Consider the following 25,181-nt stretch of genomic DNA (forward strand, 5'->3'; position numbering starts at 1 on the left):
CAGCATGTTAGATTATGCCTACAGAACACATTTTAGCAAAAATTACCATAAAAAGGGTATAAACTTCTAGAAAATTTAGTAAGGCTTTTTAAAATTTTTATTCCCAATAAAGGCAGAGAAAAAAGGAATTGTTGTTTTAAACGTAACTATATGTTTTTTTCTTTTTTTAAACCACGTTTATATTGCATTAAAAAAAAAATTTTATTGTTGACATTATTACAGATGTCCTCCATTATCCCCCCCTTTGCCCATACCCAAGATCTGGAGACAGCGTGAGTACCCATCGGTTGATGAGTGGATGAAAAAGCTGTGGTACATTTACACCATGGAATACTACATGGCTGTAAAAAAGGAAGGAACTCTTAACTTTTGTGACAGCATGGATGGGCCTAGAGACTATGCTTTTTCTTTTAAAGATACTCTGCAGTTAGTCCTCTTAATCTGAATTACTGAAGTTTTAGGTACAGAAGTGACCAAAATGAGCTACTGAGATGCGGGAAGAAGACACATAAAGCGCTCAAAGGGCTGAACACCTTCCCTGCAGCTCTGCAAGCAGTGCCGGCCCTGCACCCGCTGGCGGGAGACGCGAGCTGCTGTAGCTCCCAGTGACTGGCGGGATGCGCTGGGGCAGTCCAGGCCTCATTCTGGACTGCCCCACCTCGTAGGCAAGCTCAGGCAAGCTGACTTTTTTGGTGTAGTTTCTGCACCTGTAAAATGAGGACAGTAAGAGCCCCTAGCTCTTTGTCAAGAGCGAGAAGAGTCTGCAGCTGAAGGGAACACACCTGAGCTAACCACACGCCTCGAGCAGGCAAACCTCCGGCACCAGCCCTGTAATCCTGCTGCATTTTCCCAGTCAAGTCGCTTTCCAGCCTCTAAGGCAACTAATTTATATTCCTCTTTTCTCCTGTAACATCTGGCACCCATCTCTCTCTCTCTCTCTCTCTCTCTCTCTCTCTCTCTCTTTCTCTCTCTCTTTCTCTCTCTCAAATTAGCATCTTGCTATGTCACTGAGAAAGACGTGCTCTAAGACCAGAGAACTAGCCCATTCCTCCACCACCGAATGCCCCCACCCTCAAATCTTTCCTCCCGATCAGATCCTACCCCCGCCTTCCCTCTGGTTACAGGGCTCCCTGGGCCTGGGGGCTGGATCCACCCCCCCTTTGGCCAACCGCATCACTTCAGCCATTCTTTCTTATTTCCCAGGAGCCACCGAATTATTCTTCTCTACAGAATCATTCCCTTTGAAATAAAATACGTTAGAATATCTCCACCTGAAAAAAACTGCCTTCCTCAGCTCCACATTCCCCCGGGGCCAGCCACTCCTTGTCTCTCGGTTCGTCCCGACAGTAACTCATTCTAAAGAGCAGCTGCTGTCACTCTTGCGCTCTTGATTTCATTTCCACCAGGTTATCTTCTCTTTCCTCCGAAGCTTCTTGCGTTAAGCTCAGCCGTGGCCGTCATCTCTCTAAACTCAGTGTCAGGTCTCCGTCTTCACCTTCGATGCTTTAAACAGCTCCTTCGCTCCTGCTTGTCTCCATCTGTCTTCACTCTCTGTTTCACCATATGGACCATCCACCGGAGGGAGACCCTGAGTAGTGGCCTTTGTCCTTGACTCTTTCCAGAGCTCCAGATTCATACACCCAGCGACCTCCTAGATACCTGAATATATCTGTGTGTCCAATGGGAGCCTGCAGCTGAGCACACACTGGACAGAGCTCTTAATTCTCATATCTTCAGAAGCCTCCCCCCTTCCCCACCCACCCCCTTCCCTTCTCTCCCAACCAAATCTCTGCCCCAGTCTCCCCTGTCTTTGTCCAGAGCAAAAACTAGCCATCCTTAAATTGTTTTTCCCTTTCTGCCTCCTCAACCAGTCGACTGGCAAACCCTGCTAATCTCATCTTCAAAATACACCCCGAATCCCACTAACGTCTCACCACCTCCGTTAATGCCACCAAAGGTCAGTGCACTATTCTCTCCAGCCCCGACTACAGCATTGGCTTCTTAACTGGTCTCCTTTGTCACCTTTGTCCCTTACAGTATCTTTTCCATATTGCAGCAATGCAGTCTTTTAAATATTACTTGCACATGAAAACTCCTCCAGTGGTTTCCCTTGAATTTTGAAATAATAATAAAAAAACTCCTTAGCATAGCCTGAAGCCCCTACTCCCCAAGTTTATTTTGTACCCATTTCTTCTTGCTCACCCTGTTCCAAACATGATAACTTCTTTGCGTTTCTCAAACAAACCAAGCATACTGCCAGCACAGGGCTTCTGCTCCTTTAGTTTCTAATGCTTGAAACATAGTCTCCCCAAAAGATGCAAGCCCTGCCCCCTCACTTCCTTCAAGAGTCTGCCCAAGTGTCCCCTCTTCACAAGGGTCTTCCCTGGTCACTGTTATAAACTATTAACCTCCTTTACCTCCATCATTTTCTAGCTCCTTAATCTGCTTTGCTTACTGCAGTTTAATTACATTATATGTTATTTATCGTCTCTCTCCCTAATTAAATTGTGGGTCCCATCAGGGCAGAGAGCTTGCCTGTCCTTCATGAGCCAGGACGAGCAACTGTGCCTGGATCAAGTGGGTATAGGATACATATCCATTAAGTGGTTGCTTGGGTACCTATAAAGAGCTTAACGTGCTGTTGAAAAGATAGCGACATATATATTTTTTATTTTTCCTCTATTATTCTTTTTCTAGTACCTTAACTGTCCTGTTCATATGTGACTAAGGGAAAAACTGAAGCTATTGAATGAAACTGGGAAATAGAATTTCTATACCATTTTCAGTACTAATCATTGCTTGATTTTTTATGGTTGCATTTTTCTACTCATTTGCTTCTAAATAATAAAATGTTTCTGGATTTTTGCAAAGATATTAGAATCTTAAATCTTCTAGTGTAGGTAAAAATTCAGACAGTATGTTATATACAGATACTGAAAATAAAGACAGAGACCCCCACCCTGAAAATCAGTTGTTCTTCAAAATTAAGTTGTAGCCTGGCTGGTGTGGCTCAGCGGTTGAGCATCGACCTAGGATCCAGGCGATCAGGGTTCGATTCCCGGTCAGGGCACATGCCCGGGTTGCGGGCTCCATCCCCAGTCGGGGGCGAGCAGGAGGCAGCCGATCAATGACTCTCTCATCATTGATGTTTCTCTCTCTCTCTCCCTCTCCTTTCCTCTCTGAAATCAATAAAGATATATTTAAAAAAATTAAGTTGTATACTAAAATTTCATCAGTTTTATCTTGTAAACATTGTTTCTCTTTAATATTTGATAATAATATCTTTGCAACTTGTAGGCTGAAAGCACTAAGTATGTTTCTTAGAGCCATTAATAGTTTTTGTCGGAAAATTTTGGCTTTTACATGACAAAATATCTGTATGATTCCCCACAATCTTGTTTAAAATTTTACAATATGGACTTTAAAAAAGTTTCTAAGTTTATAAAGAATTCTTGAAAATGTATAGTGTTTTCAAGATAGATTGTCTTGCCCGGCCAGGCGTGGCTCAGCGGCTGAGTGTCGACCTGGGATCCAGGCGATTGGTGTTCGATTCCCGGTCAGGGCACATGCCCAGGGTTGCTGGCTCACAGCCGATCAATGAGTCTCTCATCATTGATGTTTCTATCCCTCCCTCTCCCTTCCTCTCTCTGAAATCAATAAAGACATATTTTTTAAAAAAAGATAGATTGTCTTGTCTAAATCTATTTTAAAAAATGAAGCCCATTACTCTATTTTTATACAAATACAAAAGACAAAACCTGTGGTTGGTTTTCACTTGGACTGTGTTTTCTATATGGCTGCTGCGTATAACCTCCGCAGAGTGGACACCAGGGAGCGCTGAGCTAGTGGAAATGCACTTTAGTTTTTCCTTCTCTATTATGTATTTTAATGAAACAAGCAGATGGTAGATGGATTTTCCCCTGGAAACTGCTGATCTGGAAGACTTTAGTATGCCAGCTTTGCAAGCATAGTGTTCAGCATGGTGCCTCAAAATATACATTTAACTTTATCAGGAAAATGACTTTACCCTTAGGCAGATGGATAAATCTGCAAAAATACAAGACCGCAGCTTGCCTCTCCAGTTTTCTTTCATAGATTTGAGTACAAGCAACTTTCTTCCCTCTTAGTTCTTAACTTAGTGAGATAGCAATAGATTTGGCTCAGTATCTTGCACGAATGCAATTAGGTTATAAAACCACATACATGATCATTGTTTCTATTTCTGTTTCGGAAGAAGCTTCTCGTAGGGTATGCTTCCACACCGTTCAGCATCATCATTTACAAATAAAACAGCGGTAACCTACAAATGCGATTTTCATTTAAAGAAATAGAAATGAGTCTTTTCTGAGATGTTACTAAGAGTAATAGGTGACGGTGGCTTGTACAGAAAACATAGATTTAGCTATGCTTTCTTAACCAGCATAACACTCAACACACGGATAAAATTAAGTTCTCTATTCAAATGGAAGTACATTATTTATTTCAGCCATGGATAAAAACATGAAATAAATATCATTGGTTGATTGCCAATGCCTGCTGACACTAAGTCATTCAAAGGTTCTATGTAAAGGTGTAATTCCTGCCATTCTCACTTCATCTGTCAGAGGAAAGTTAAGAGCAAACAGAATTTTACATTAAAATACGAAAAGCAGAGCATCATTTTTTCCACCCTCGAAAGAAATGGCAAATGATCAGAATGTGAAGTAGCACACTCTCTTTAGATGCATAATTCTTAGAGATCAGTGCCATCTTCTGGCTCCTGAAAGTACTGCTTTAAATGTAAACCAGATCAATGTCAAAAAAAAAAAAAAAGACAGACAGAAAGTCCCCAAAACATGAGTCACATTGTAATATCTACATTACAGCTTATGGTAAAAACTTAGGAATGGTATCTTGCACCCTGTATTTCTATCATTCACATTACATAAACTGTGCAGTTCATACTGAATTAAATATGCTTTGTAGTTTACTGTGATAAAATACACAGATACTACACACGAGGAATATTCCAGGACTGGTGTGTTTGGAACACTTCCCTCAGTCCTAACGCATGGGCTTCTTCTTGCCAGTGGATTTCTAGTTAAGAAATAAAGATATATCAAGGTTGGAGAGGGTCATCATTCGAGTTCAGTGGAAATATTTTTCAGCTTTTTAATCTATTATTTTATAAGCCATGCATTTATAAATGTACCTTTATATGCTCCAAAGTAATAAAAACAGTAACGATTATAGTACCTACTGTGTTCCAGTTGTTAGGTACAATATCAGAATTATTGTATTTCTTATAGCACCCAAATGAGACATTCTGATTCTTATATTCCTGTCTTATAGAGGAAGAAACTGAGGCTCAAAGAGGTTATCATGGAGCTAAGAAATGACAGTCAGGATTTAAATCCGGGCTCATTTGATTCCAAGCCTGTTTTTTCCCTAATGATGGCTGTGATATTCATGACATTGGCTGATTAAAATAATATAAAACATGGGCAGATGTTTTATATTATTAAAGCTTGTGCCCCTCACAAATTTATTTCATAAATTTTATTCTATCTTCCATAATAACTTAATTGGTACTCAATATATACCACTGAATTTACCAACAGATAGGTTTTTAAAAAAATGTATTATTTTAAAATATGTTTTTATTGATTTCAGAGAGAGGAAGGGAGAGGGAGAGAGAGATAGAAACATCAATAATGAGTCATTGATCGGCTGCCTCTTGCACGCCCCCTACTGGGGATCAAGCCTGCAACCTGGGCATGGGCCCTGACCGGGAATGAAACCGTGACCTCCTGGTTCATGGGTCACTGCTCAACCACTGAGCCACGCCGGCCAGACCTTCATGAGGTTTTAACACTAGATGTGTGAGGCAGTGCCCCAGAGCAGACTTCTTACCTTTTGTGTATGTGGGTGTGCCTGCGTATGCGTGTACACACCTGCATCCTGAGCCCATTTAACCATCTAATGGAGTCAATGGAAACTCTCTTCAGAACAATGTTTCTCAATTAAGTTAAAATACATAGCATTATCAAATAAACCAACTTTTAAAAAATATAGCTAATGAAATATAACAAGCTTACAATAAAGTGAAATCATGCTTCTTTCATAATGCATTTAGGTAAAGAGATCTAGCAGCAGGTACACTAAGTAGAGCAATTTCAAATAGTGGGGAACACAAAAATATTTTAAGGTGGCATATAATAATTGTAATGTGCATAACTGGATCTGATTTCTCTTGGTGACAGAGTCACAGGGGCTGCCAATACTGCTGCGGTTTGCTGCTGGCATCCATAATTAAGAATTTCTTAAATTTCTGTTGGAGGCGTGAAGAGATGTAATTATTTTTTCTCACCCACATTCACACTTTCTTTGACCTAGAGAATTACCTGAGTTCTGCCAGAACACTTCTTCACCTTCCAGCTAATTCTCCCACCTTCAGTGTTTGCTCTAACTGCCCCTTCTCACTGAGACCTACCTGGCCCACCATATTTAACTGCACCTTTCCTCTGTGTGATATAATTTAAAAAATGCAGTCTCGACCCAGTTTTGAGGCCCTGGTTACAGGAACTTAGTTCCTTTCTTGAGCAGCTAAATCCGTATCTCCAGACACGTCCTCTGTTGGGCTCCAGACCACTACACATGGCCCTAATTCCATGGGGCCAGGTACCAGACGACAGGGACAGATGCTATGCCCCGGAGCACATGAAAACATTCAAATTAGCCAATCCACAGGGAATCCTTGAAACCTAACTAACCCCACTCCTCTTGCCACACTTTATAAGCATCCAGCCCTTTATAGCTTGGCTTCCTGGTGCTCCGTCCCTGGGTAGCAACCTTCTTTCATTTGGAGCTGGAAGTAATCAAAAGTTCTTCCTTTCATCTATCTGAGTGTGTTGTCCCACCATGAAAAAAAATCCTTAAATCTTATAAACCATCCTGATTCCCCCACCTCACTTTTTTATTCCCTACTTATCTGTTTTGTTTTCCCATGGCATTCACTAACTTTTTTTTTTTTTAATGTTTTTATTGATTTCAGAGAGGAAGGGAGAGGGAGAGAGAGAAACATCAGTGATGAGAGAGTCATTGATCCGCTGCCTCCTGCACGCCCCCACTGGGATCGAGCCCTCCCAGGGAATAGTATGGTGCCCTAGCGTTCACTATCTTCTAACAATTCACTACACTGTCTCACCCCACACTGGGAGGAAAGGTTCCTGAAGGCAGGATTTTGTCGTTTTTGTTTCCTGCTGGGTCCCAAGCACTTGGAACAGTGTCCAGAACATAGCCGTCTCTCTGTATGTATTTATTGAACGAATGTGTGAATTGTCATCCGTCACCCTGGGCAACGCTTTCAACGGCTTTTGTACCTGTTTGTGTAGTTACATGAAAAGCCTGAAATGGAAGGTGGCAGTTGTAGTTCCAACTCAATGGGATGTTGCTGGGTAAGAGCTTTTCTCTTTTAGGTGCCAAAGACTCTGAGGCAGAGCTCAGTCATGGAGAGGAGAAAAGTTGTGAGTGGGTCTTCAGGGGTAAACACGAGGGAGACCACCCTCCTGCCCCCTGTTTCTGAATCTGTGTAATTCGGCTGTGGGAGATACAGCACTGAGAACCAGTTCTCGTTTCCCAGCACGCAGGGCATCCTGCTGGATAGCATTCTGACCCTGAAGGCACACAGGTGGTGCTGTCAAAGACGATTGCGCCATCCTACAGGGCCAACAGCTTTTGGATTATGAGTTCCATAATAAGACTAGTATCTGGTGTGGCCTTATCTCTTTCTCTGTAAAGTAAGTCTGTTGACTAGACTTAATATTGTGCAGAAAACCATGATGGTTTATACTAAGTTCATCAACTGAAGTGCTTGAAAGAGTGGAGCAAGTAATTGGGACAAGAGGTCAGATTTCTGCCATTACTAGGATGTCATCAATAGGTTGGAGAGTCACCCTTAAGCCCTGAGACCATATCAGGGGTCAGGGTTGTTCGTAGCCATTGGGAAATGAAGATTCAGAAGTGGCACTTTCCTTAGGAGGGAAGGTGAATGTGAAGGACCAGCTTGGCCTCAGATTCTTCTACCAGAGCCATTTCCAAAATCCTCTAACAATTCATATTTCTTCTGTTAAAAAAATTTGTGTAGCAGTTTTCTCACATTCCTTCCTGTAATTGGTGTCATTGGTCTTTCTAGTTTTTGACCGTCTGATGACAGTAATTTGTCTAGATTTTACTTTAATTACATTTCCCTGATTAGTAGTGAGTTTGAGCACCTTTTGCTTACCGGCTATCTGCATACTCTTCGGCAAAATATCTGTTAATATCCTTTATTCATTTTTCTTTTGATGTCGTCATTATTTTGATAATTCTTAAAAGCTCTTTGAATATTATATTAACCCTTTTTTTGTCACATTGAAAAAAATTTCTCCAAATCTATAGTTTATCTAATGACTTTAGATGTAACATCTTCGGCAACTCTAAAGTTTATTTCTTATATTATCCAAGTATATATTTTTTATAGCTCTAGAATTTTCTGTCTTGGTTAAGAACCTTTCGCTTGTACTTAGATCATGTACATGGTTTCCAAGATTTGCTTCTAAGATATTTGCTGATTTATATTTTATATTTTAGTATTTAATGATTCTTGATTTTATTTTAGTATAATGTAAAAGAGGCCCAACTTTATTTTCTCCCAGTTGGAGAACAAGTTGTTCCAGCTCTATTTATGACATAAAATATACTCTCATAATTGAATAAAACACTAATTTTTTCATGAATTGCATTCTCATATATATTAGAATCTTTTGCTAGGCTTTCTCTTTGTCCTACTGATGTACTATGTATGATCTTTATATCTTACTATGCCAGTACTACATTGAAAATGATGGTAGTGTTTTAATGTGAGTTCTGATATCTGGCAAAGCAAGTTCCCCCTCACATTTCTTCTTTTTTATATAAAAATTTTTTTTTATTAAAAATATTATTGGATATTAATGAATTGCTGTAATATATATTGTTCCATATCAGGCTCAAAGCTTTGAAGTTTTATTGAAGTTACATTATTTATATACTACATTTGATAAAAATGATATTTTATAGTATTTTCTTCAAATCCAGGAATATGCATATTTTTATAGCATATTTTTATATGTATATATTATTTTATTATCATTAAAGGTTTATAATTTTCTTTTCTTTTCTTTTTTAATCCTCACCTAAGAATATTTTTTTCCATTGCTTTTCAGAGAGAGTGGAAGGAGAGAGAGAGAGAAACATTGATGTGAGAGAGACACATCGATTGGTTGCCTCCTGAACTCTCCCTGACCAGGCTGAACTTGCAACCAAGGTACGTGCCCTTGGCAGGAATTGAACCCATGACCCTTCAGTCCACGGGCCGACTCTTTAACCACTGAGCAAAACCTGCCAGGGCTACAACTTTCTACATAGAAGTCCTGGACCTTTCTCATCAAAGTTATTCTAAGCATTTTGTGACTTATTTGGTCACAATTATGGGTGGAAATGATTTTTTTAATTCTTATTTCTAAGTGCATTTTGCTAGTGTACAAGATATTAAAACAGAAGTTTCAGCTGAAACACTAAGAAAACAGAAACAACACAGCGAAGTGAGGTGAGCAGGATTTACAAAGCAGGTGGTTGATTACTCTGGAATTCCTCACGACTGAGGGCATAAAAAACTTATAGAAAACTTTCCCTCACCCTTTCACTCCCAATCAAGAGAGAGGGGTTTTAGGAACACAACTTGGAGAGTTTAATGCGTGACCCTGAAATCTGAGGTGAGGGGCATAGTGGGCTGACTCCTGCTTGCAGAGTTTAAAAGGTGAGAGAATGGTTGGCTGCACTGAGGGAGGAAGCAAATCAGTCTGGTTTTGCCCTGGGACTGGCCAGCACTCCCAGGCCTTGTCAGAGAAAGGATGTGTGCACGTTTCCCTGCACACATGGAAACATGTGTGGCGCAGAGACATGCAAGTGTTTCTTAAGTTCTAAAAGAATCACCTGGAAAGCTGGAGGTGTCACTAGATTGCTAGGTAGAGATGCTATTTTCCCAGGGCAAAGAAAATTGCAAGTGAGAGATTGCCAGCTGTAGGGTCTCCAGAGAACCCATGAAAGTGTCCCAAGACACAAGGTTGGCTTGAAACATGTGCCAACTCCACAGAGCACCGAAACTATATCAGATCCACCTTGTGGGTCAAGAAAGAAGTTTCCTGTCTCCTTTCCTCCCCGTGAACTACATGCTGAACAATCAGAACTGCAGTTTCTGAAAGAGGAAAGAGTATTTCCCTTTTCCCTGATGTTGGACTTTGTATCAGATTCAACCCCAAATGAAGAGGGGAAAGCATGCAGCTTAACGCAGTCAGAAGACTTGCCAATCATAGATAAATCGCTGACCTAATTACGAAGCGGAACCCATCGATAGTTTGTGACTCACAAATGACCAGGTCGAAATTTTCTCTTGAGGAGAAAAGGCAGAACCAACATCACTGAGCAAATTTAAAAGGAGAATGGCAGCCAATGTGACGCTGCTTTACAGTTACCTTTGACGATGCTGTGACCCAGCAATTCCACCGACGGGACATTTCCTTCTCTAATGACTTTCTGGGGAAATAGAAATCCTGTATGCTCTTGGGGGAACCTAAGATGCAAACACTTTTTCTTTTACAAAAAGAAAATAAAACCTCTAATGAAATTAAAACAACAACACGATAATAGATTCACATAAAGTTTTCAGCAATAACATAAGCCACGATTAGGAGCATGGAATTGTTATGAAATATCAGGTATTTGTTTAATGTAGGAATAAGGGAGAAAATGAACAATAATGAAATAAACGTGGTCTATCAGAAATTAATGCTAAACAATAGCAACAGTCATTGTTCTAAAAAGCAGAAAGAAAATATCAAATCCATTTACCTACGTAAAAAAAAAAATCCTATCTGTAATTATTGTATGGGGAAAAAAACCTAAGGGGCAATCATCATAAAGAGAAGATTTTCAAAATAGTAACGGGAATTGGATTCATCAGGATCCCTGCTGCTTGGGGACTGATAACATATCTCTCAGTCAGCCAAGCACACAAATTTCATGTAATTTATTCAGCACAGTTATTAGTCTACTAACACAGTGTGTGCAAATCACAGCACCTAATAACTCTAAAGATGAGTAAGACCCAGTCTTTTGCTATAATTCGGTCTTGTATCATTTTCTGATCTTTTTTGTTTTTATGAGAAGAATTTTTTCCTCTCTTCGCCCAGCTCCACCTTTCAAAACAATACATTTGAGGGTAAGGACTACAGTTGTTCTGTGTTCCCCACGGCACCTGATACTATGGCATTCCGTCCATCCGCATGTGGCATTCAGTCAATATCTGTCAACAAATACACTGACAATAATTTGAACTCAAAAAAATAATGTATTTTATAAAAAAGAATAGCACACTTGAACACGCTGTGGAATTATTATAACTTTCATAGTGACCAGTCCTGCCGTTGTTTTTCTACTTGTGTACATACAGACTAACCTTAAGCATCCTGGTTAAATTAAAACCAGTTTGCAAACTGCTGGGGATTTTCTCTCCTGAGTGGAGAATTTTGTATTGATTTTTTGTCCTTGCTACAAAAACAAAACTTCAGTGGTTCATCTAAAGTGAGGCAAGTGATTTCTGTCGATGTCTCTTTCAGTCAGCATTCTTCGAGGTGGAGGTGGCACATACCTGCCCAGACTGTGCTGTGAACTGGAAGCAAGGAATGGGGAAAATACATAAAAATTAAGTGACTGCAACGCAACCAAATGGCACCTTCACCTTTTGATTAGGAAAAGGGATGAAGTTAAGGCTGAGAATTCAGACGACTAACTCATCTTGTATTTAACTTTCTATTGAAGTATAACTTACAAATCTAATGTGTACAGCTCAGAGTGAACTTGTCATTTCTGCGGCACCGTCCTCCGAGTTATGAGTTACTGGGCTATGTTATTATTGTGTTTAGGATCTGGCATCAGTACTCGCGTGCCTGGCCTGCCACTTGTTTTTCGTATCAAGGTCACTTCTCTGTCCACTCGCAGAGTTTACCTAAGACGGGCGCTTTCCTTCCTTAGATGACTGGCAGAGTTTATCAGGGAAGGCACGTGAGTATCGAGTTTTCTTAGTGGGGAAGATATTTAATGAGAAATTTAATTACAGGATTATTCATGTCAGTTATTTCTTCTTATACCAGTTTTAATTAATTGTGTTTTACTAAAGATTTTATGCAGTTTATATATTTTTTTCATGTATATTGACATAACCTCTTACTCTCTGTATGATTTGAAGTGATGTCTTTCTGATTTAAAAAAAAAAAATCTGTCTGATAATCCAAATAGCTGTGTCATATCTATATTGAATATTGCTTCTTTCTTTTTTTTTGTTCTTAAGCACACCTTTTAATTTTTTGTTGAAAGCTGGACAGGATGTGTCACATAACAAGAATTAGGGTGAAAGGCTTCCAGTATGAAGATTTATGTCAGTCTGGCTGGGAGTTGGGCTTTATTTAGTGTTTGCTGAAGCTGTAGGTGCTGACGCTTCACATTTCTGTTGCGTCTGTTTGTCTTCCCCACTGACTGACCCCCTGAGTACTTCCCAGAGAGTGCGCCTCTCGTAACTGTCTCAGCTCTAATTCCCGTTATTATCCTGGAGCCCTGTGTGTGGGGGGGAAAGTGTGGAGTGGAAAAGTCTTCTATAACCTTGTTATTAAATCTCAGTCTTTCCGTAGGAGGCTATGTTCCTGGGCTGTGACTTTCATAAATGTTTCTTAGCCTTTTTAGAAATTTTTCTTTCTTCTTCTTAGGTGAGGCAGGAAGGCTAGAGGGCTGAAGGTGAGATAAGGCCCTGGTAAAAAGACTTTTCCCCCGGGGAAGCAGCTCTCTGGGCTTGTGTGACCCCTCGCTCTCCAGGCTGTCCGTCCCCTCTCTGACCACGTCTTCTCAGTCCCCATGCTTGCTTCCTCTTTCTCCCCCACTTAAGTGATTCATGTCGCAGCTCCTTGAATGCAGCTCTCCCTACATTCTCTTCAAAAGCGCTTTCAGATATCCTCATGAGCTTAAAAACTATATGCTGAAAACTCCCAACTTTATATCTCTAAGCCAAGCCTCTCATTTTAAGGCAAAATGAAATATCCAGCTGCCTCTTTGGCCTTTCCACTGACACTTTCTCCAGGCATCTGAAGCAAAACTAAACGCCCGTTTCCACCCCCAGCTTATTCTTCTCACGTTCAGGAAAGCATTCTGTTATCTAAGTTGCTCCATTTAAAAAGCTGGGAGCCATTTTTTTTATTGTCCCCAATTTCAATGTATTATTTTTTTACAAGCTAACATTAGGTTTGCTGGTTATTGATCTTAAATTTTTCCCCCCAAGATTCTATTTATATTTATTTTTTAATTTTATTTTATTGTTGACAGTACTACATATGCCTCCCATTTGCTCCCTTTTTGGCCCCTGCACCCACCCCGCCCCACCCCAGGGGTTATGCATATTTGGGAACCCTTTTTGTTTCCTTTTCGCCGCATCCCCAACACAGTCCATCAGTGACGCTTATAGAATCTGCTTCCAAATAAAACTTGAATCTGGCCAATTCTTTCCCACTCTGCTCAGACTACATCTTTTTTTTGTATGGATCGCTGCATTAGCTTCCTAGGTACCCTTCCTATTACTCCCTCTCCAATACAGAAACTCAAGTAATATTTTATAAACCCAAATCACTCCCCTCTTTAAACCCATGGCTTATCATTGGACATTGAGGGAAATCCAGACTCATTACCATGACCTACAAAGCCTGAATGATTCGGCCTCAGCTTATTTCTCTAATGTCACCCCTGGCACCCTTGCCTGGTCCTTTAAACTCTAATTTCATTGGTCTCTTAGAGAGCCCCTCTCTGACCACCTGTGTGGGTAAGTCCTACTCCCTTATTTCTCTTCATGCCGTCTGTCTGTTTCCTCCACAGCACCAATCACATTTGGAATTTATTTATTTACTGTTTGCCTGCCTCCTTTGTAGATGTTAAGCCTCACTGAGGAAAGAAGGTATGTGTGTTTCATTTACCATGCTTGACTAATTATCTAGGACAGGCCTGACACCTAATGGGTTCTTAATTAGTATGGGTTAAATGAGTAAACTGTAGGATGGGTTTTCTTACAATTAAAATGACATCATTAAACCACATTTATTATATCACAATTTTCTAGGTAATTTCTAATACTAAGAAAAGTTCAGCATAGCGATGCCAAATCTAATAAATTTCTGTGCCAATGAGACAAATCATAATTGGTAATTAACACATCTCCCCAAGTGCCTAGGTTTCTTTAGGTAACATTTTAATGAGAAGATAAGATTTGATCAATGATTGATAATTTTATACTTGAACTGTCTTCTTAAGAAGAGAGTTATTACTTCTGTTTCTATTAAAATAATCAGTAATCACTTTCATGATTAGATTTTGCTTTAAATACAGTATAACTGAATCTGTGTATTTGAGACACATTCATGGGATTCAGAGTAACAGAGGTTAAGAGCACAGGCTCTGTAGTCAGGTTTGAACAATTCTGATTACAGCTCTGCCGCTAACTAGCCATTTCTAATCCTAGTTCTTTACCTTTATAAATTTTCAATGTTCTCATCTATGAAATCGGGATAATAATAATAGTTGCCTTTTATGCTCTTTTGAGGATAAAATAAGATATCCTATATAAAGCACTTAGAACAATGTCTAGATCACAAGCATTCAGTACCTGCTAACTCTTATTAGCCATTTCATATGAACCGTAATGACTTGTAATGAGGGAAACACAAAATAAAACTCCATTCGAATCAGTATAGTAGGAATATATTTATTTCCCTTATTGTCAATCTAGGGGTTCTCATTTGAATTAAAAAAAACTGAAGAAGGCGGTCATCTATTCCAACTCTCTCATAGCTGATGAGGAAAGTGATGTGCAGGGAGGCAAAGTGACTTGCTTGAGGTCACGCCGCTGGTGGTTTCCCACCTTGGACCTAGATTTGTCTCTGTTCTCCAAGTGTAGGGCCTTCCCATCACGCAGCACTAATAGTTTAACACGGCCACCTCCAATTTAATCAGCTATAAAGTGAGGATTTGTTAGTTAATGAAACAGTACCTGTTTGAGTTTGCTTAAGCAGTCAAGTTCATTAATGAACAGCAGGCAGACATTGAAGGAATAGAGTCGACTAAAAAGTAGCAACCTGCTCTGCTCTAGAGATCGGAGGGTGAAAAAAAAGAGAGGTGGTTCTTTTGCTTCCACATCCAAGAATGCTTTAAGGAACGCTTTTTTCCATTTTACCAAGTAGCACATTTGGGATATAATCATTTCTAAGTTTGTTCTTAAAAAAGCCGCTTCTCTGGAAACATACTTTTGCCAAGGGGATGTTTTTTCATCAAGTTATAATTAGACTTCACTTAATACACAGTTAAATTTGCAGCCCTTTGTGTTTTTCACAGGTGTTCTGATAGTCTCCTGTTCCAATGGGCCAAGTGTTGACTAACCAAAAAGCTTTTAGATGTTGGCTGAGGGGCACCCTAAGTCCTCAGATTTGCAGGATGGAAATTGTATAATTCCCTGATAATTACAACATGTGGGAGAAATGGCTGTTGAGGTTTTCTGCTCTCTTTTTGCTACACAGATTTAGAGTAAAATTCAGTAGCTCAAAATCCAGGACTGTAAAGATGTACTTTTCTCAAAAATGTTTGTTTATTATAACAAGTCATGGGGAACAGAAATATGATGGAGGTAAGGAGCAGGCTTTACAATCTACAAACAAGAGACCTGTGAAATACGTATTTCTTAAATATTTTATTTTTAAAGCTTACAAAGGCAGTCAGACTTAAAATGCAATAAATACATCTAACTAAGAAAAAAATCAACTCCACTGTGGTTAGGATAGCAACTCTGACATGTACTTAGGGGACGCTCTGGGCAGAGCAGCCACAGTGATATATATTCCTTCAGGAAAGCCCCCTTTGGTGTTTGCTGTCAACGAGGTGTGTGTTAAGCCATCTACCCGGGAGACTGACAGGGATACACTCCAACAAGCAGAATTATCAGCCACTCACCCTTATGACAGCTTTTCTTTCTCTAGAGCTTCAAGACTTGGGGCAGAAAGAATCTCACTTGAACAATTTCAAGTTGATTTAATACACAAGAACAAAGAAGATGAAATTGGAAAATACCCTTGGCCCCTTTAGAATCTCACAGAGAATTACAAAATGCCATTTTGAGACTGAATCATTAGGTGCAATATTTAGATCTGCCCTCTGGAAAAGATTGAATGTTCCCTGCCAGGTGTTAAGTCATGGATGCAAACCAAAAGGGGCAGGGAAATGCTGACTTTTAAAGAGCTGTGTTAACCTTACAAACTGCTAACACACCAGTTTTGCTTTAAAGTGACTGATGAACAGCAGAGGCAAGAAAGAGTTAATTTACTTCCAGCAAATCCCTTACTCAGGACCAATGTGCTATGATTAGAACATGGGAATTAAAAATATACCTGTATTTGCCTATTGTTTAGTTCATGGAGAAAAACGTATTTTAAAATATATTAATAGGTGTGCTTTTGCAAATTATTATTGCTTGCTCTTCAAATTTTTAAATTTTAGAAAGAAATAGAAACCCAATTTTTAGTAATACCTATAATACACTTTCTTTAGGAAAAAAGAACTCAGCCCTTCAGGAATCACTATGAGTAATTCATATATTTTGAGATATGAGCCATACTTCTGATATTGGGTGTTTATAACCCCCCCCCCACCCTTTAAAAGAATGTGTTTATTGATTTCAGAGAGAAAAGGAGAGGGAGAGAGAGATAGAAACATCAATGATGAGGGAGAGTCATTGATCGGCTGCCTCCTGCATGACCCCTACTGGGGATTGAGCCTGAAGTTCATATTCAAAGTCAGGGTTTAAAGTATCATCACGCCAGCCAAATTGGAACCATGACTTTATCACCTAAGACTGTTTAGCCTTAGCTTTGGAAGTTTCCTGTTTCTCTCAAGGACAGGGGTAAGGCTTATGGAACACTCAACATTGTGAAGAGCATGCAGACGTTAGATACACTGGATAATCTTAATGCAGTGTAGATATATATGAAGTCAGGATTTGACTGCAAACTATAATTAATTTTCAGGAATGTTCTGTGTCTCTCTCCCTCTGTTTCTTTCTCATTATTCCCCAATTTAATCTTTGTCTCACAAATGTGTAGTGATAGGAATTCCAGGCCTCATTGGCCAAGTCATTTAATCATAGACATAGACCATGAGTTTATTGGAATTACCAGTGCAATTACTTTGACTAATCAATTCTACAGTAATTGGTACACTTTCTAAAAATGCCCCCTTGGTGAATTAATGTTTTCCTCTAAGAAATTGCTTATTTGTCTGAGTTGACAAAATGATACCTCTAAAAAGTGACAATCTCTTCAGGTTTAGTTGTTCTTATGAATTATGTGAAACATAACTTGCATTTACCCAATTTTATGAGTGAAAATTCATGTTAAATGAGCATGTGATTTCTTATCAAAGTTGAGTACTTTTCCGGAAGTTTAAAATATTGAAAGGTCATCATTTGGTAAAAGGACAGAGGGGAAAGCAAGGGTCAAGTCATCTGATACATTGAGGGAAAAAACACACCACATCCCTACGTCATAAATGCATAGTATAATTTTGAGTATTTTAAAATTTTATTAAATTGCAATGAAGAGGAGGGAGTAAAAATAGCCCTCACTTAAACTTATTCTGCTTAGTTTAGGCCTAACTAAAGTGGTTCTTTGTGTTTGGAAATGCCTCCCACAAATGGACACAGTTCCACACAATGGTCATAAAACAGATGCACATTTAATCCTTGACTTTCTGCAGTGAGATTGCTGCGGTGATAGCTGAGGTTATAGTCACCCTCCTCCTGCACCCATAGTAATCCTGTGCAGCTCAGTTAGCATGAGTTTAGAGAATGCAAATTTAAGTAAACTTAATTGAATTGTGGTAAGTGGGTGGTTTTAAAGTAACTTTAAGAACAAGAATAAAAGTTTTTGAATATGCCACTCCATTGTTTCTTCTAACTATATCAACTAATTGGAATTATATAGCAAATTTTATATATATTTATATCCTAAGCATTTCAAGCATAAGTTGAAATCAGCTTCTCCAAATTAGCTCTATGAAATCAGTGGAACAAATACAATTCTCAGGCTTTGTTTGAAAGGGAATTGTCTAAACCAGTGATTGCTAAACCTTTTTTGATCATGGTCCATATATATTATTTATTTAAAATTATATTCATATGTGAATATAATATGGACATCATAAAACACAAAAAATGGAAATTATAAAATTAAGTTAAAAAAAGAGAAGTAATATTTCTGACACACTGTGAATTCCTGAAAGGGGAGTAGAAAGCTATATAATGTTTTAAAGAAAGGCTGATGTCAGAGAGATCTGAGTTCCTGATTTACCCACCACTCAAGAGCTATTATTACTTTTGATTAGTTACTTAAATTTTCTGCACCTCATTTTCTCTATCAGCACAATACAAATAATGACATACCTCATGGAGTTATTCTCTGGATAATGTAGGAAGATGAATGTAAAAACCCTTAGCTGAGGGCCTGGCACATAGAAAGTGCTCACTACATGCAAGTTCATTTCAACACACTCTTTTTTATGGAGCACCTGATTGTACTAGTGTGCCATGATTATTTTATTATTTTATTTCTTTAATTTGAAAAAAACTTATAGACTACCTCTTAAATAGTAGGCATAGTAGTTAGTAGGTTCAGGGTAACAGCTTAGATGAATATTCCAAAGAACTGTCATATAATTTTCAATTCAGCAAAAATTTTAGAACGGACCATGTGGCAGGCACTGTGTGCTGCTCTAAGGCAGATGTGATATCTGCGTTCACAGAGCTCACAGTTTGAGGCTGTGTTTATCTTTTAAATGGCCAACATTTACAAGACAAATACAAAATGTTGTGAAGATATTCTGACAGAGGGGTGTTGAGCTGGGCCTGCCCACGCCCGGTTTACACATCATTTTCAGTTCTTATCTCATCCTAAGGAAAATAGGAAGCCGCTTTCAAGCTCAAAGTCATGAAATGACAAAATATTAGAAAAGACACAGTATGAGCACATCCGTGTATAAACAAAACCCCTTTAACTGAAGAGCTGCTACCATCGTGTAGAATGGAGGCAATTTACATCACAGGCAGGCATCTCTAGCCCTGTTTACTTCATTCCTGACAATCGATAAATTCCATTGTCTCGTCATAAAATGTTGACTGCATAGTTTTTCATGTAGCATAAATCAACTCAGACTGTAATCAATTTTCCGTTTCTGTGAAGAATTTTTTTTTAACGTAGCCAGTGTGTGTGTGTTCTTCATTGCTTGGTACCCGGCAGGTGCACCGCATTAGCACAGCTCTCAGACTGACGCAGCATAACCGGATAGGTGTGTAGGACCCCACAGGCCGGACTGACGGGCCTGCAAAGTGCAATTCTCCGGTGAGCTGTGGGATAAACTGCAGAGGTCTCCACTTCCACACATGGCCGACAAAATCAATTTGCCGTAAATATATTCAGGAGAGACAATTCTGCCCCGACGCATAGTCTATCCATTTTAAAGGCATTTTTAATAAGCAGGAAATGCTTGTGTTGGGAGGGAGAAATCCGCGAGGCTGCTAAACAATGACAAAGTGCCGGAATGAGCAGAGAGAACATTTGGCCTTTAGAGTGTAGTGCTCTACTGACAGTGTTCCAGAAGCAAACGGCAAGGGTGTGAGAAGGAATATTCTGTCCTCTGCTGAAAGGCAGACAATAATAGCTGCATGGCTTCCTAGGAACGGAGACGTGAAAACCTACAAACTAAGTTGATCTTTCATTAGTGTGATTATTAGAAATTGCCTCATGGGGATAGTTGGAAGGTAAGAGGCAATGTTTCATAAGTAAGATCTGAGTTTTGCTTTCTAAAGTATTTTTCTAATTTGGCAAAAGATAGTTTTTCATTTTGCTGTTTAATATTTCTTTTACGATATTGGAATAATATTCATACCACACTTTCATCATTTTATAAAATGTATTTTATAAACTTATAGTTTATTAAATTGTCTAGACTGAAATAAGATAAATAAAATACAAGAAATTCTATACTTTCTCTCTCTTTGAGAAGGAGTCCAAGGGCTCATGAACAAAATCAGAAATGTTTGCAAAACATAGGATATAAAATTCAGGGAAATTGTGACACTGATTATATCAGTAAGAATTAGGTTTAGCCTCGTAAAACATAACATATGACAAAATAACAGAGGTTTAAGCAAGACAGATTATTTCTCCCTCATTAACAATAAGTCTGACAGTGGGCAATCCCTGACTGGTATGGTTAGCAGGGATTTAAGCTTTTTCATCTGTCTGCTTCCCCATCCTTAAGAAGCAAATAGATGAAAATCCCTTAGGTCTCCTTGAGATGACTTCTGGAATTCGAGTCATCTCCTTTATACTCTAGGCTTCAGAAAGGAGGCAGGCTGGGGTCATGTTGCTCTTAGAGTTTTCCAGGGGTCAGTACAGTACTCTAACACTTCTGCTTATATCTGATTGTTCATAATTTAGTCCCATAACCACATTCTGCTTTAAGGGAGTCTGGAACATCTTAGCTGGGTATAGTATAGCCTCCCCTTTCCCAAATCAGGTGTGTAGAAACTAAAAAGGTCAGAATATATTGGCCAAACATCTAGTAGGCCCGTCAGAACTGATATCATTCCCTAAATCAAGTAGCTTATTTTCTTGCTGTTTTTAATAGATGCGTGTGTATGTGTATGAATGCACATATGTGTATAAATATATAACTAAATCCAATAATAATCATTGGTAGAAAGCATAATGCATGCAGATAATGATTATAGCATTAACTCTACACACACGAGTAATTTCTAAACCTAATAAAAGCCTTTGACCAGAGCATATTTCCCAGATATATATGTTTTAAAGACTCATTTGCTTATAAACATAAAATTGGTAATGATCATTGGGATAATAATTGTAACTTTGCTCTGCTGGGACAGCCACTTGCATAAATAGAATAAACATGTCATTCAAAATGTGAAAGGATTGCACTGCAAGAGTCTATCAAAACTACTTTTCAAGAACATTTTTGTGCACATTACAATATATATATTTAAGTTCTGCTTTTTTTTTATATGTGCCAATCTAACTTATTACTCTTTACAGATGCTGAAATAGAAAAAAAAAAAAAAAGAAAGGCAGGAGGTATGCACCTTCCCACTGAGAAAAAGGTGAGGCAATTCCCTCAGTTCTTAAGGAAGGGAAAATGCAGACCACTCAAAGGCTGCCTTCCACTCAGAGCAAGAGGAATCACTTTTCTGAGTGCTTTTTTGTGTGGCACAATCACCTCCATCTCCTTGCTCCCCTCTGTGATTGGAAGTGATCTTTTAACATTTCTTTGCAAACAGAAGCTTTAATACAGGATTTAAACGTGGTGGGAAATGAGGAATATCGACAGGTTAAAGAGCAGGGTAATCAAACAGCTGTTGAGTTGGAAAGGAAAAGCTGGACCACATCAGAGTGCATGCTATCAAAAGAGTTACGAGCTTACATGACAGAAAATTACATGTACTTGAAATATGCTTTTGCAAAATGCCAGCCTGACAGTAAGCTGTTTTATAGAGGTACCATGTCCTTAAATAGCCAGGTGATTATCTGTGTCCCTGGAGCACTGCTTTCTTCCCTGATTTTCTAATACCAGGCTGGTCCCTAATCACTGCAGAGTGTCACCAACTTAGAAAAAATTCTTGAAAAGGAATTAATTTTGATTTCCTTTGACATCCTAGAGACTTTCTTTTCAGCTGGGATGAATCCAGCCTTCTTTCCCACAATGACAAGATGTGGCAGTTCTCTGTGAATGTGTGAATCCTGGTTTGACCACTGTTAGAAAGCAAAAGCATTTCCTATGTGACCAGTAATGTGTTAGGCACGCTACATAAATGATCTCATTTAGTTCTCATGCAATCTATAAGGTGGGTTATATTATTAGAATCATTGAAGTTGAAGAACAGAGAGACCAAGTGACTTGCCCAAGATCACTCCCCTGGCTGGTCAGCAGTAGAATGGGGATTTTCACCCAGCCAACTATTTCCAGGGCGTAGGCTCTCAGTCAGTGCGTTATATTGCTTTCTTCAAAGGCTGTGTTGCATTGAGACAACCAGGTTGGGAGGATAAAGTAAATTAATTCAGAAATATTTATAGAAGAGCCACCGAGGGTGAGAGATAAGATAAAGCATCCCCTCCCCTTTGTTTTTAGAATGATGTGGTTAAGAAAACAAAAGATTATTCTTGCATCAGGATAGGCAACAGAAAGTGTGGATGAGGAGCACAAATGTGGAAAGTAAAGCATTTTACAAAGGAAGGCGGCTGGATGTTTTCCATTTGCAGTGTTTGTCTCAGCTCCAGTCATCACTGCCAAGATCTCCCCAGAATGAATTCCCCCATGAACACATCAACAAGGTAGGAAATGCCATAATTATATTTTTTATTATCCCCCAAAGAATACACTAGTGTGGTAGAGAGGGCTATAATTTAAAAGAAAAGTGCTATGTAGCAGACATAACTGCTGATGAAATAAAACAAGCTTATTTTTCATCCTCTGGTATTAACAAAAACACAAAGATAAAAAGGGGATTCTCAGATAGTCTTTGCCTGTTCTAATGTGCAGTTGTAATTGGGCAACAACTTTGGCTCTTGGGTGCTCTGTGCTTTAATTTGATGAATAAACATATATTCAGCATGTCCTGGACAATCTCCTGGAGGTCAGACTGGTAACACTGAATGGTCCAAGAAGTGATTTGGGCGCCACCTCACACTAACGGATGGCGTAAAGAGAGCACTGATGTCTGCTTGATGCAGAGTTGGCTCCTGGAGGCAGCTGACACGCGAGTGAGCACGTTAGTGATTGTTATGGAATATTGGTACAATAAGCTCTCCTTCCTTGACCTCCAGCTTCTCTGAAGCTCTTGCCTGAGGGGCTTGCAGGAGCTTGCACCCTAGCCAGTCTAGCATGGCAATCTAGAAGTGTGGGAACATTAACGTCCTGTAGGGCAACCATCAGTGGAAAGGAACCATGAGTCAGAGGTTAAATGCTTCTCTCTTCTGTCTCTTGAGCAGACAGTTCTCAGACTCATTCTATACATTTCCTCATAAGATCAGACAATTCTGAGACTCAGTCTAGATAGCTCTTCTTAAGATCCCAGTAGCATTTATTCCATAATGGGCCTTTTTATTGACTTTCTCTCTTCTCCTATTTTATTCTCTCTAGGCCTTCACTCCACTCCTGTCTCTTGGGATCATTTCCAAAATAATCTATGTGGAGGCAATTCTTTATTCAGGTTCTACTCTTACAGGGAACCCAGGCTGAGACAATGTGCCATCATGAAAGGAGCAATATATATGGGCTGAAAGATAATAGAGGGTGTTTGTATGGAGATGGTATTGTTATTTAGCATGGGTTTCTTTCCTCTACCAGATCCCTAAATGTTGGAATCCTGGAGGGCTTCATCCTAGGTCCTCTTCTCGTCTTCATCTACAATTTCTCCTTAAACGATCTCTGGTTCTATGCTTTTAACCACCCCCTCTATTTTGATGACTCCCCTAATTGTATCTTTAGTCCTGACCTCTTCCCTGGGTACCAGCGTCATTTATTCAACTGCCTACATATCATCTCCATTTGGATATCTAACAGGCATCTTTCCCATCATCTGTACAAAGTAAAACTCTTGTTTAGTTCCCCAAATGCCCTGTGAACATCCTGGTATGACTCTAGTCTTCCTCATGGCACCACCAACTCCTACCTATAGTTCCAGCAAATGAAATCAAGAAATCTGGATGTTCTCGATTTAGCTTTTCTCACATGTTTCCCAGCAAGTTCTGTCAATTCTATCTTCATTTGCAGAATCGACCTCAAGTTCATCCACTTATTTCCACCTCCACTGCCATCACCCTTGTCTCAGGCAAAATTATCTTTTGTCAGGATCACTGACAAAAGCCTTCTAAGATCAATCTCTATACTGCAGTCAAAATGTTTTAAACAACCACATATGCACTACTTGCCTCTTTAAAACATTCCAATGGCTTTTTAAGGAACCCAGAAATAAAAGTCTAGAACCTTCTTATGCTCCCAAGGCCCTGTATGACCTAGGCCCTGCTTATATCATATATAATTTTCTCCCTTGCTCCTTTAGGCTCCGGCCATTGTGGCAACTTTTTCATTTTTCCAAAAGGCTAGGTTCTGTTTCTTCTTCAGGGTCTTCCATTTTCTGAACCTTCTTCCTGAATAGTTTCTTTTTTTTCCTGCTTTTTGTATGGCATGCTCCTTCTTTTTTAGGTCTTGGTACAAATATCTCTTTGCCTGGAGTCATTCTTATAGTGAGCACCTGTCTAGAATAGTGCCCCAACCTGGTTACGCTATTGCTTCTTGTTTGTTTCCTTCATAATTCTTTTCATAAATTTATTTTGTGTCCTGAGCCATTTTTATTTTATCTTCTCAATTAGAAGGTAAGCTCTGTGAGGGTAGGAATCTCTGATGAATCTGGCATATGTGTGGAATATATTAGTGGGTAAGCTAATTACTTTGAGACATTCCTCTGGATGGGTTCACGTAGGAATTTCTTTTTAGCTTCCTCTCTTCTAGCTACACATAGACCCATTGTTTCAATTCCCTTCAAAGACATACATACCGAAAACTTCAGTGCCTTTTAGTCCCAGATTCTTCTTTATTCTACTTTCAGTTTTCATACCTACTATATCAGGGTGTGGTCCCCAGCTTTTGGATGGGTCAGCGAAGGCTGGATCTGTTTGTTGGTGGACAGAGGGCCTGGGGCCCTGTGCTCACCTTGGCAGCCTTATTCTAAAATTTGGTAATAAATACCTCCAGTGCCAAAGGGGTAAACTTTGTTTTTATCTTTATGATAAAAATAAATACAAAACATGTCCAGTCCCGAGTTGATTAAATATTAATATCAATTACTTTTCGTTATCTCTGAAAATGTTTATAGACATGTTCATTTCTGTATGTCGAAGCCAACATTGCATTCTTAGGCAATTTGCTCCTTAAAGCAATCTTGTACCTTTTTATAATTTAGGGCTTCCACA

The 25,181-nt window shown here is 39.2% G+C and overlaps 1 protein-coding gene across 1 annotated transcript in view; it reads right to left on the reverse strand.

Annotated features, from left to right (window-relative positions):
• The window catches only part of EYS (EGF-like photoreceptor maintenance factor), a 1,117,601-nt gene that overhangs the window by 57,194 nt on the left and 1,035,226 nt on the right, over positions 1-25,181 (reverse strand).

This window comes from Miniopterus natalensis, chromosome 5 (assembly GCF_054644295.1).
Source record: "Miniopterus natalensis isolate mMinNat1 chromosome 5, mMinNat1.hap1, whole genome shotgun sequence".
NCBI classification, from domain to species: Eukaryota; Metazoa; Chordata; class Mammalia; order Chiroptera; family Miniopteridae; genus Miniopterus; species Miniopterus natalensis.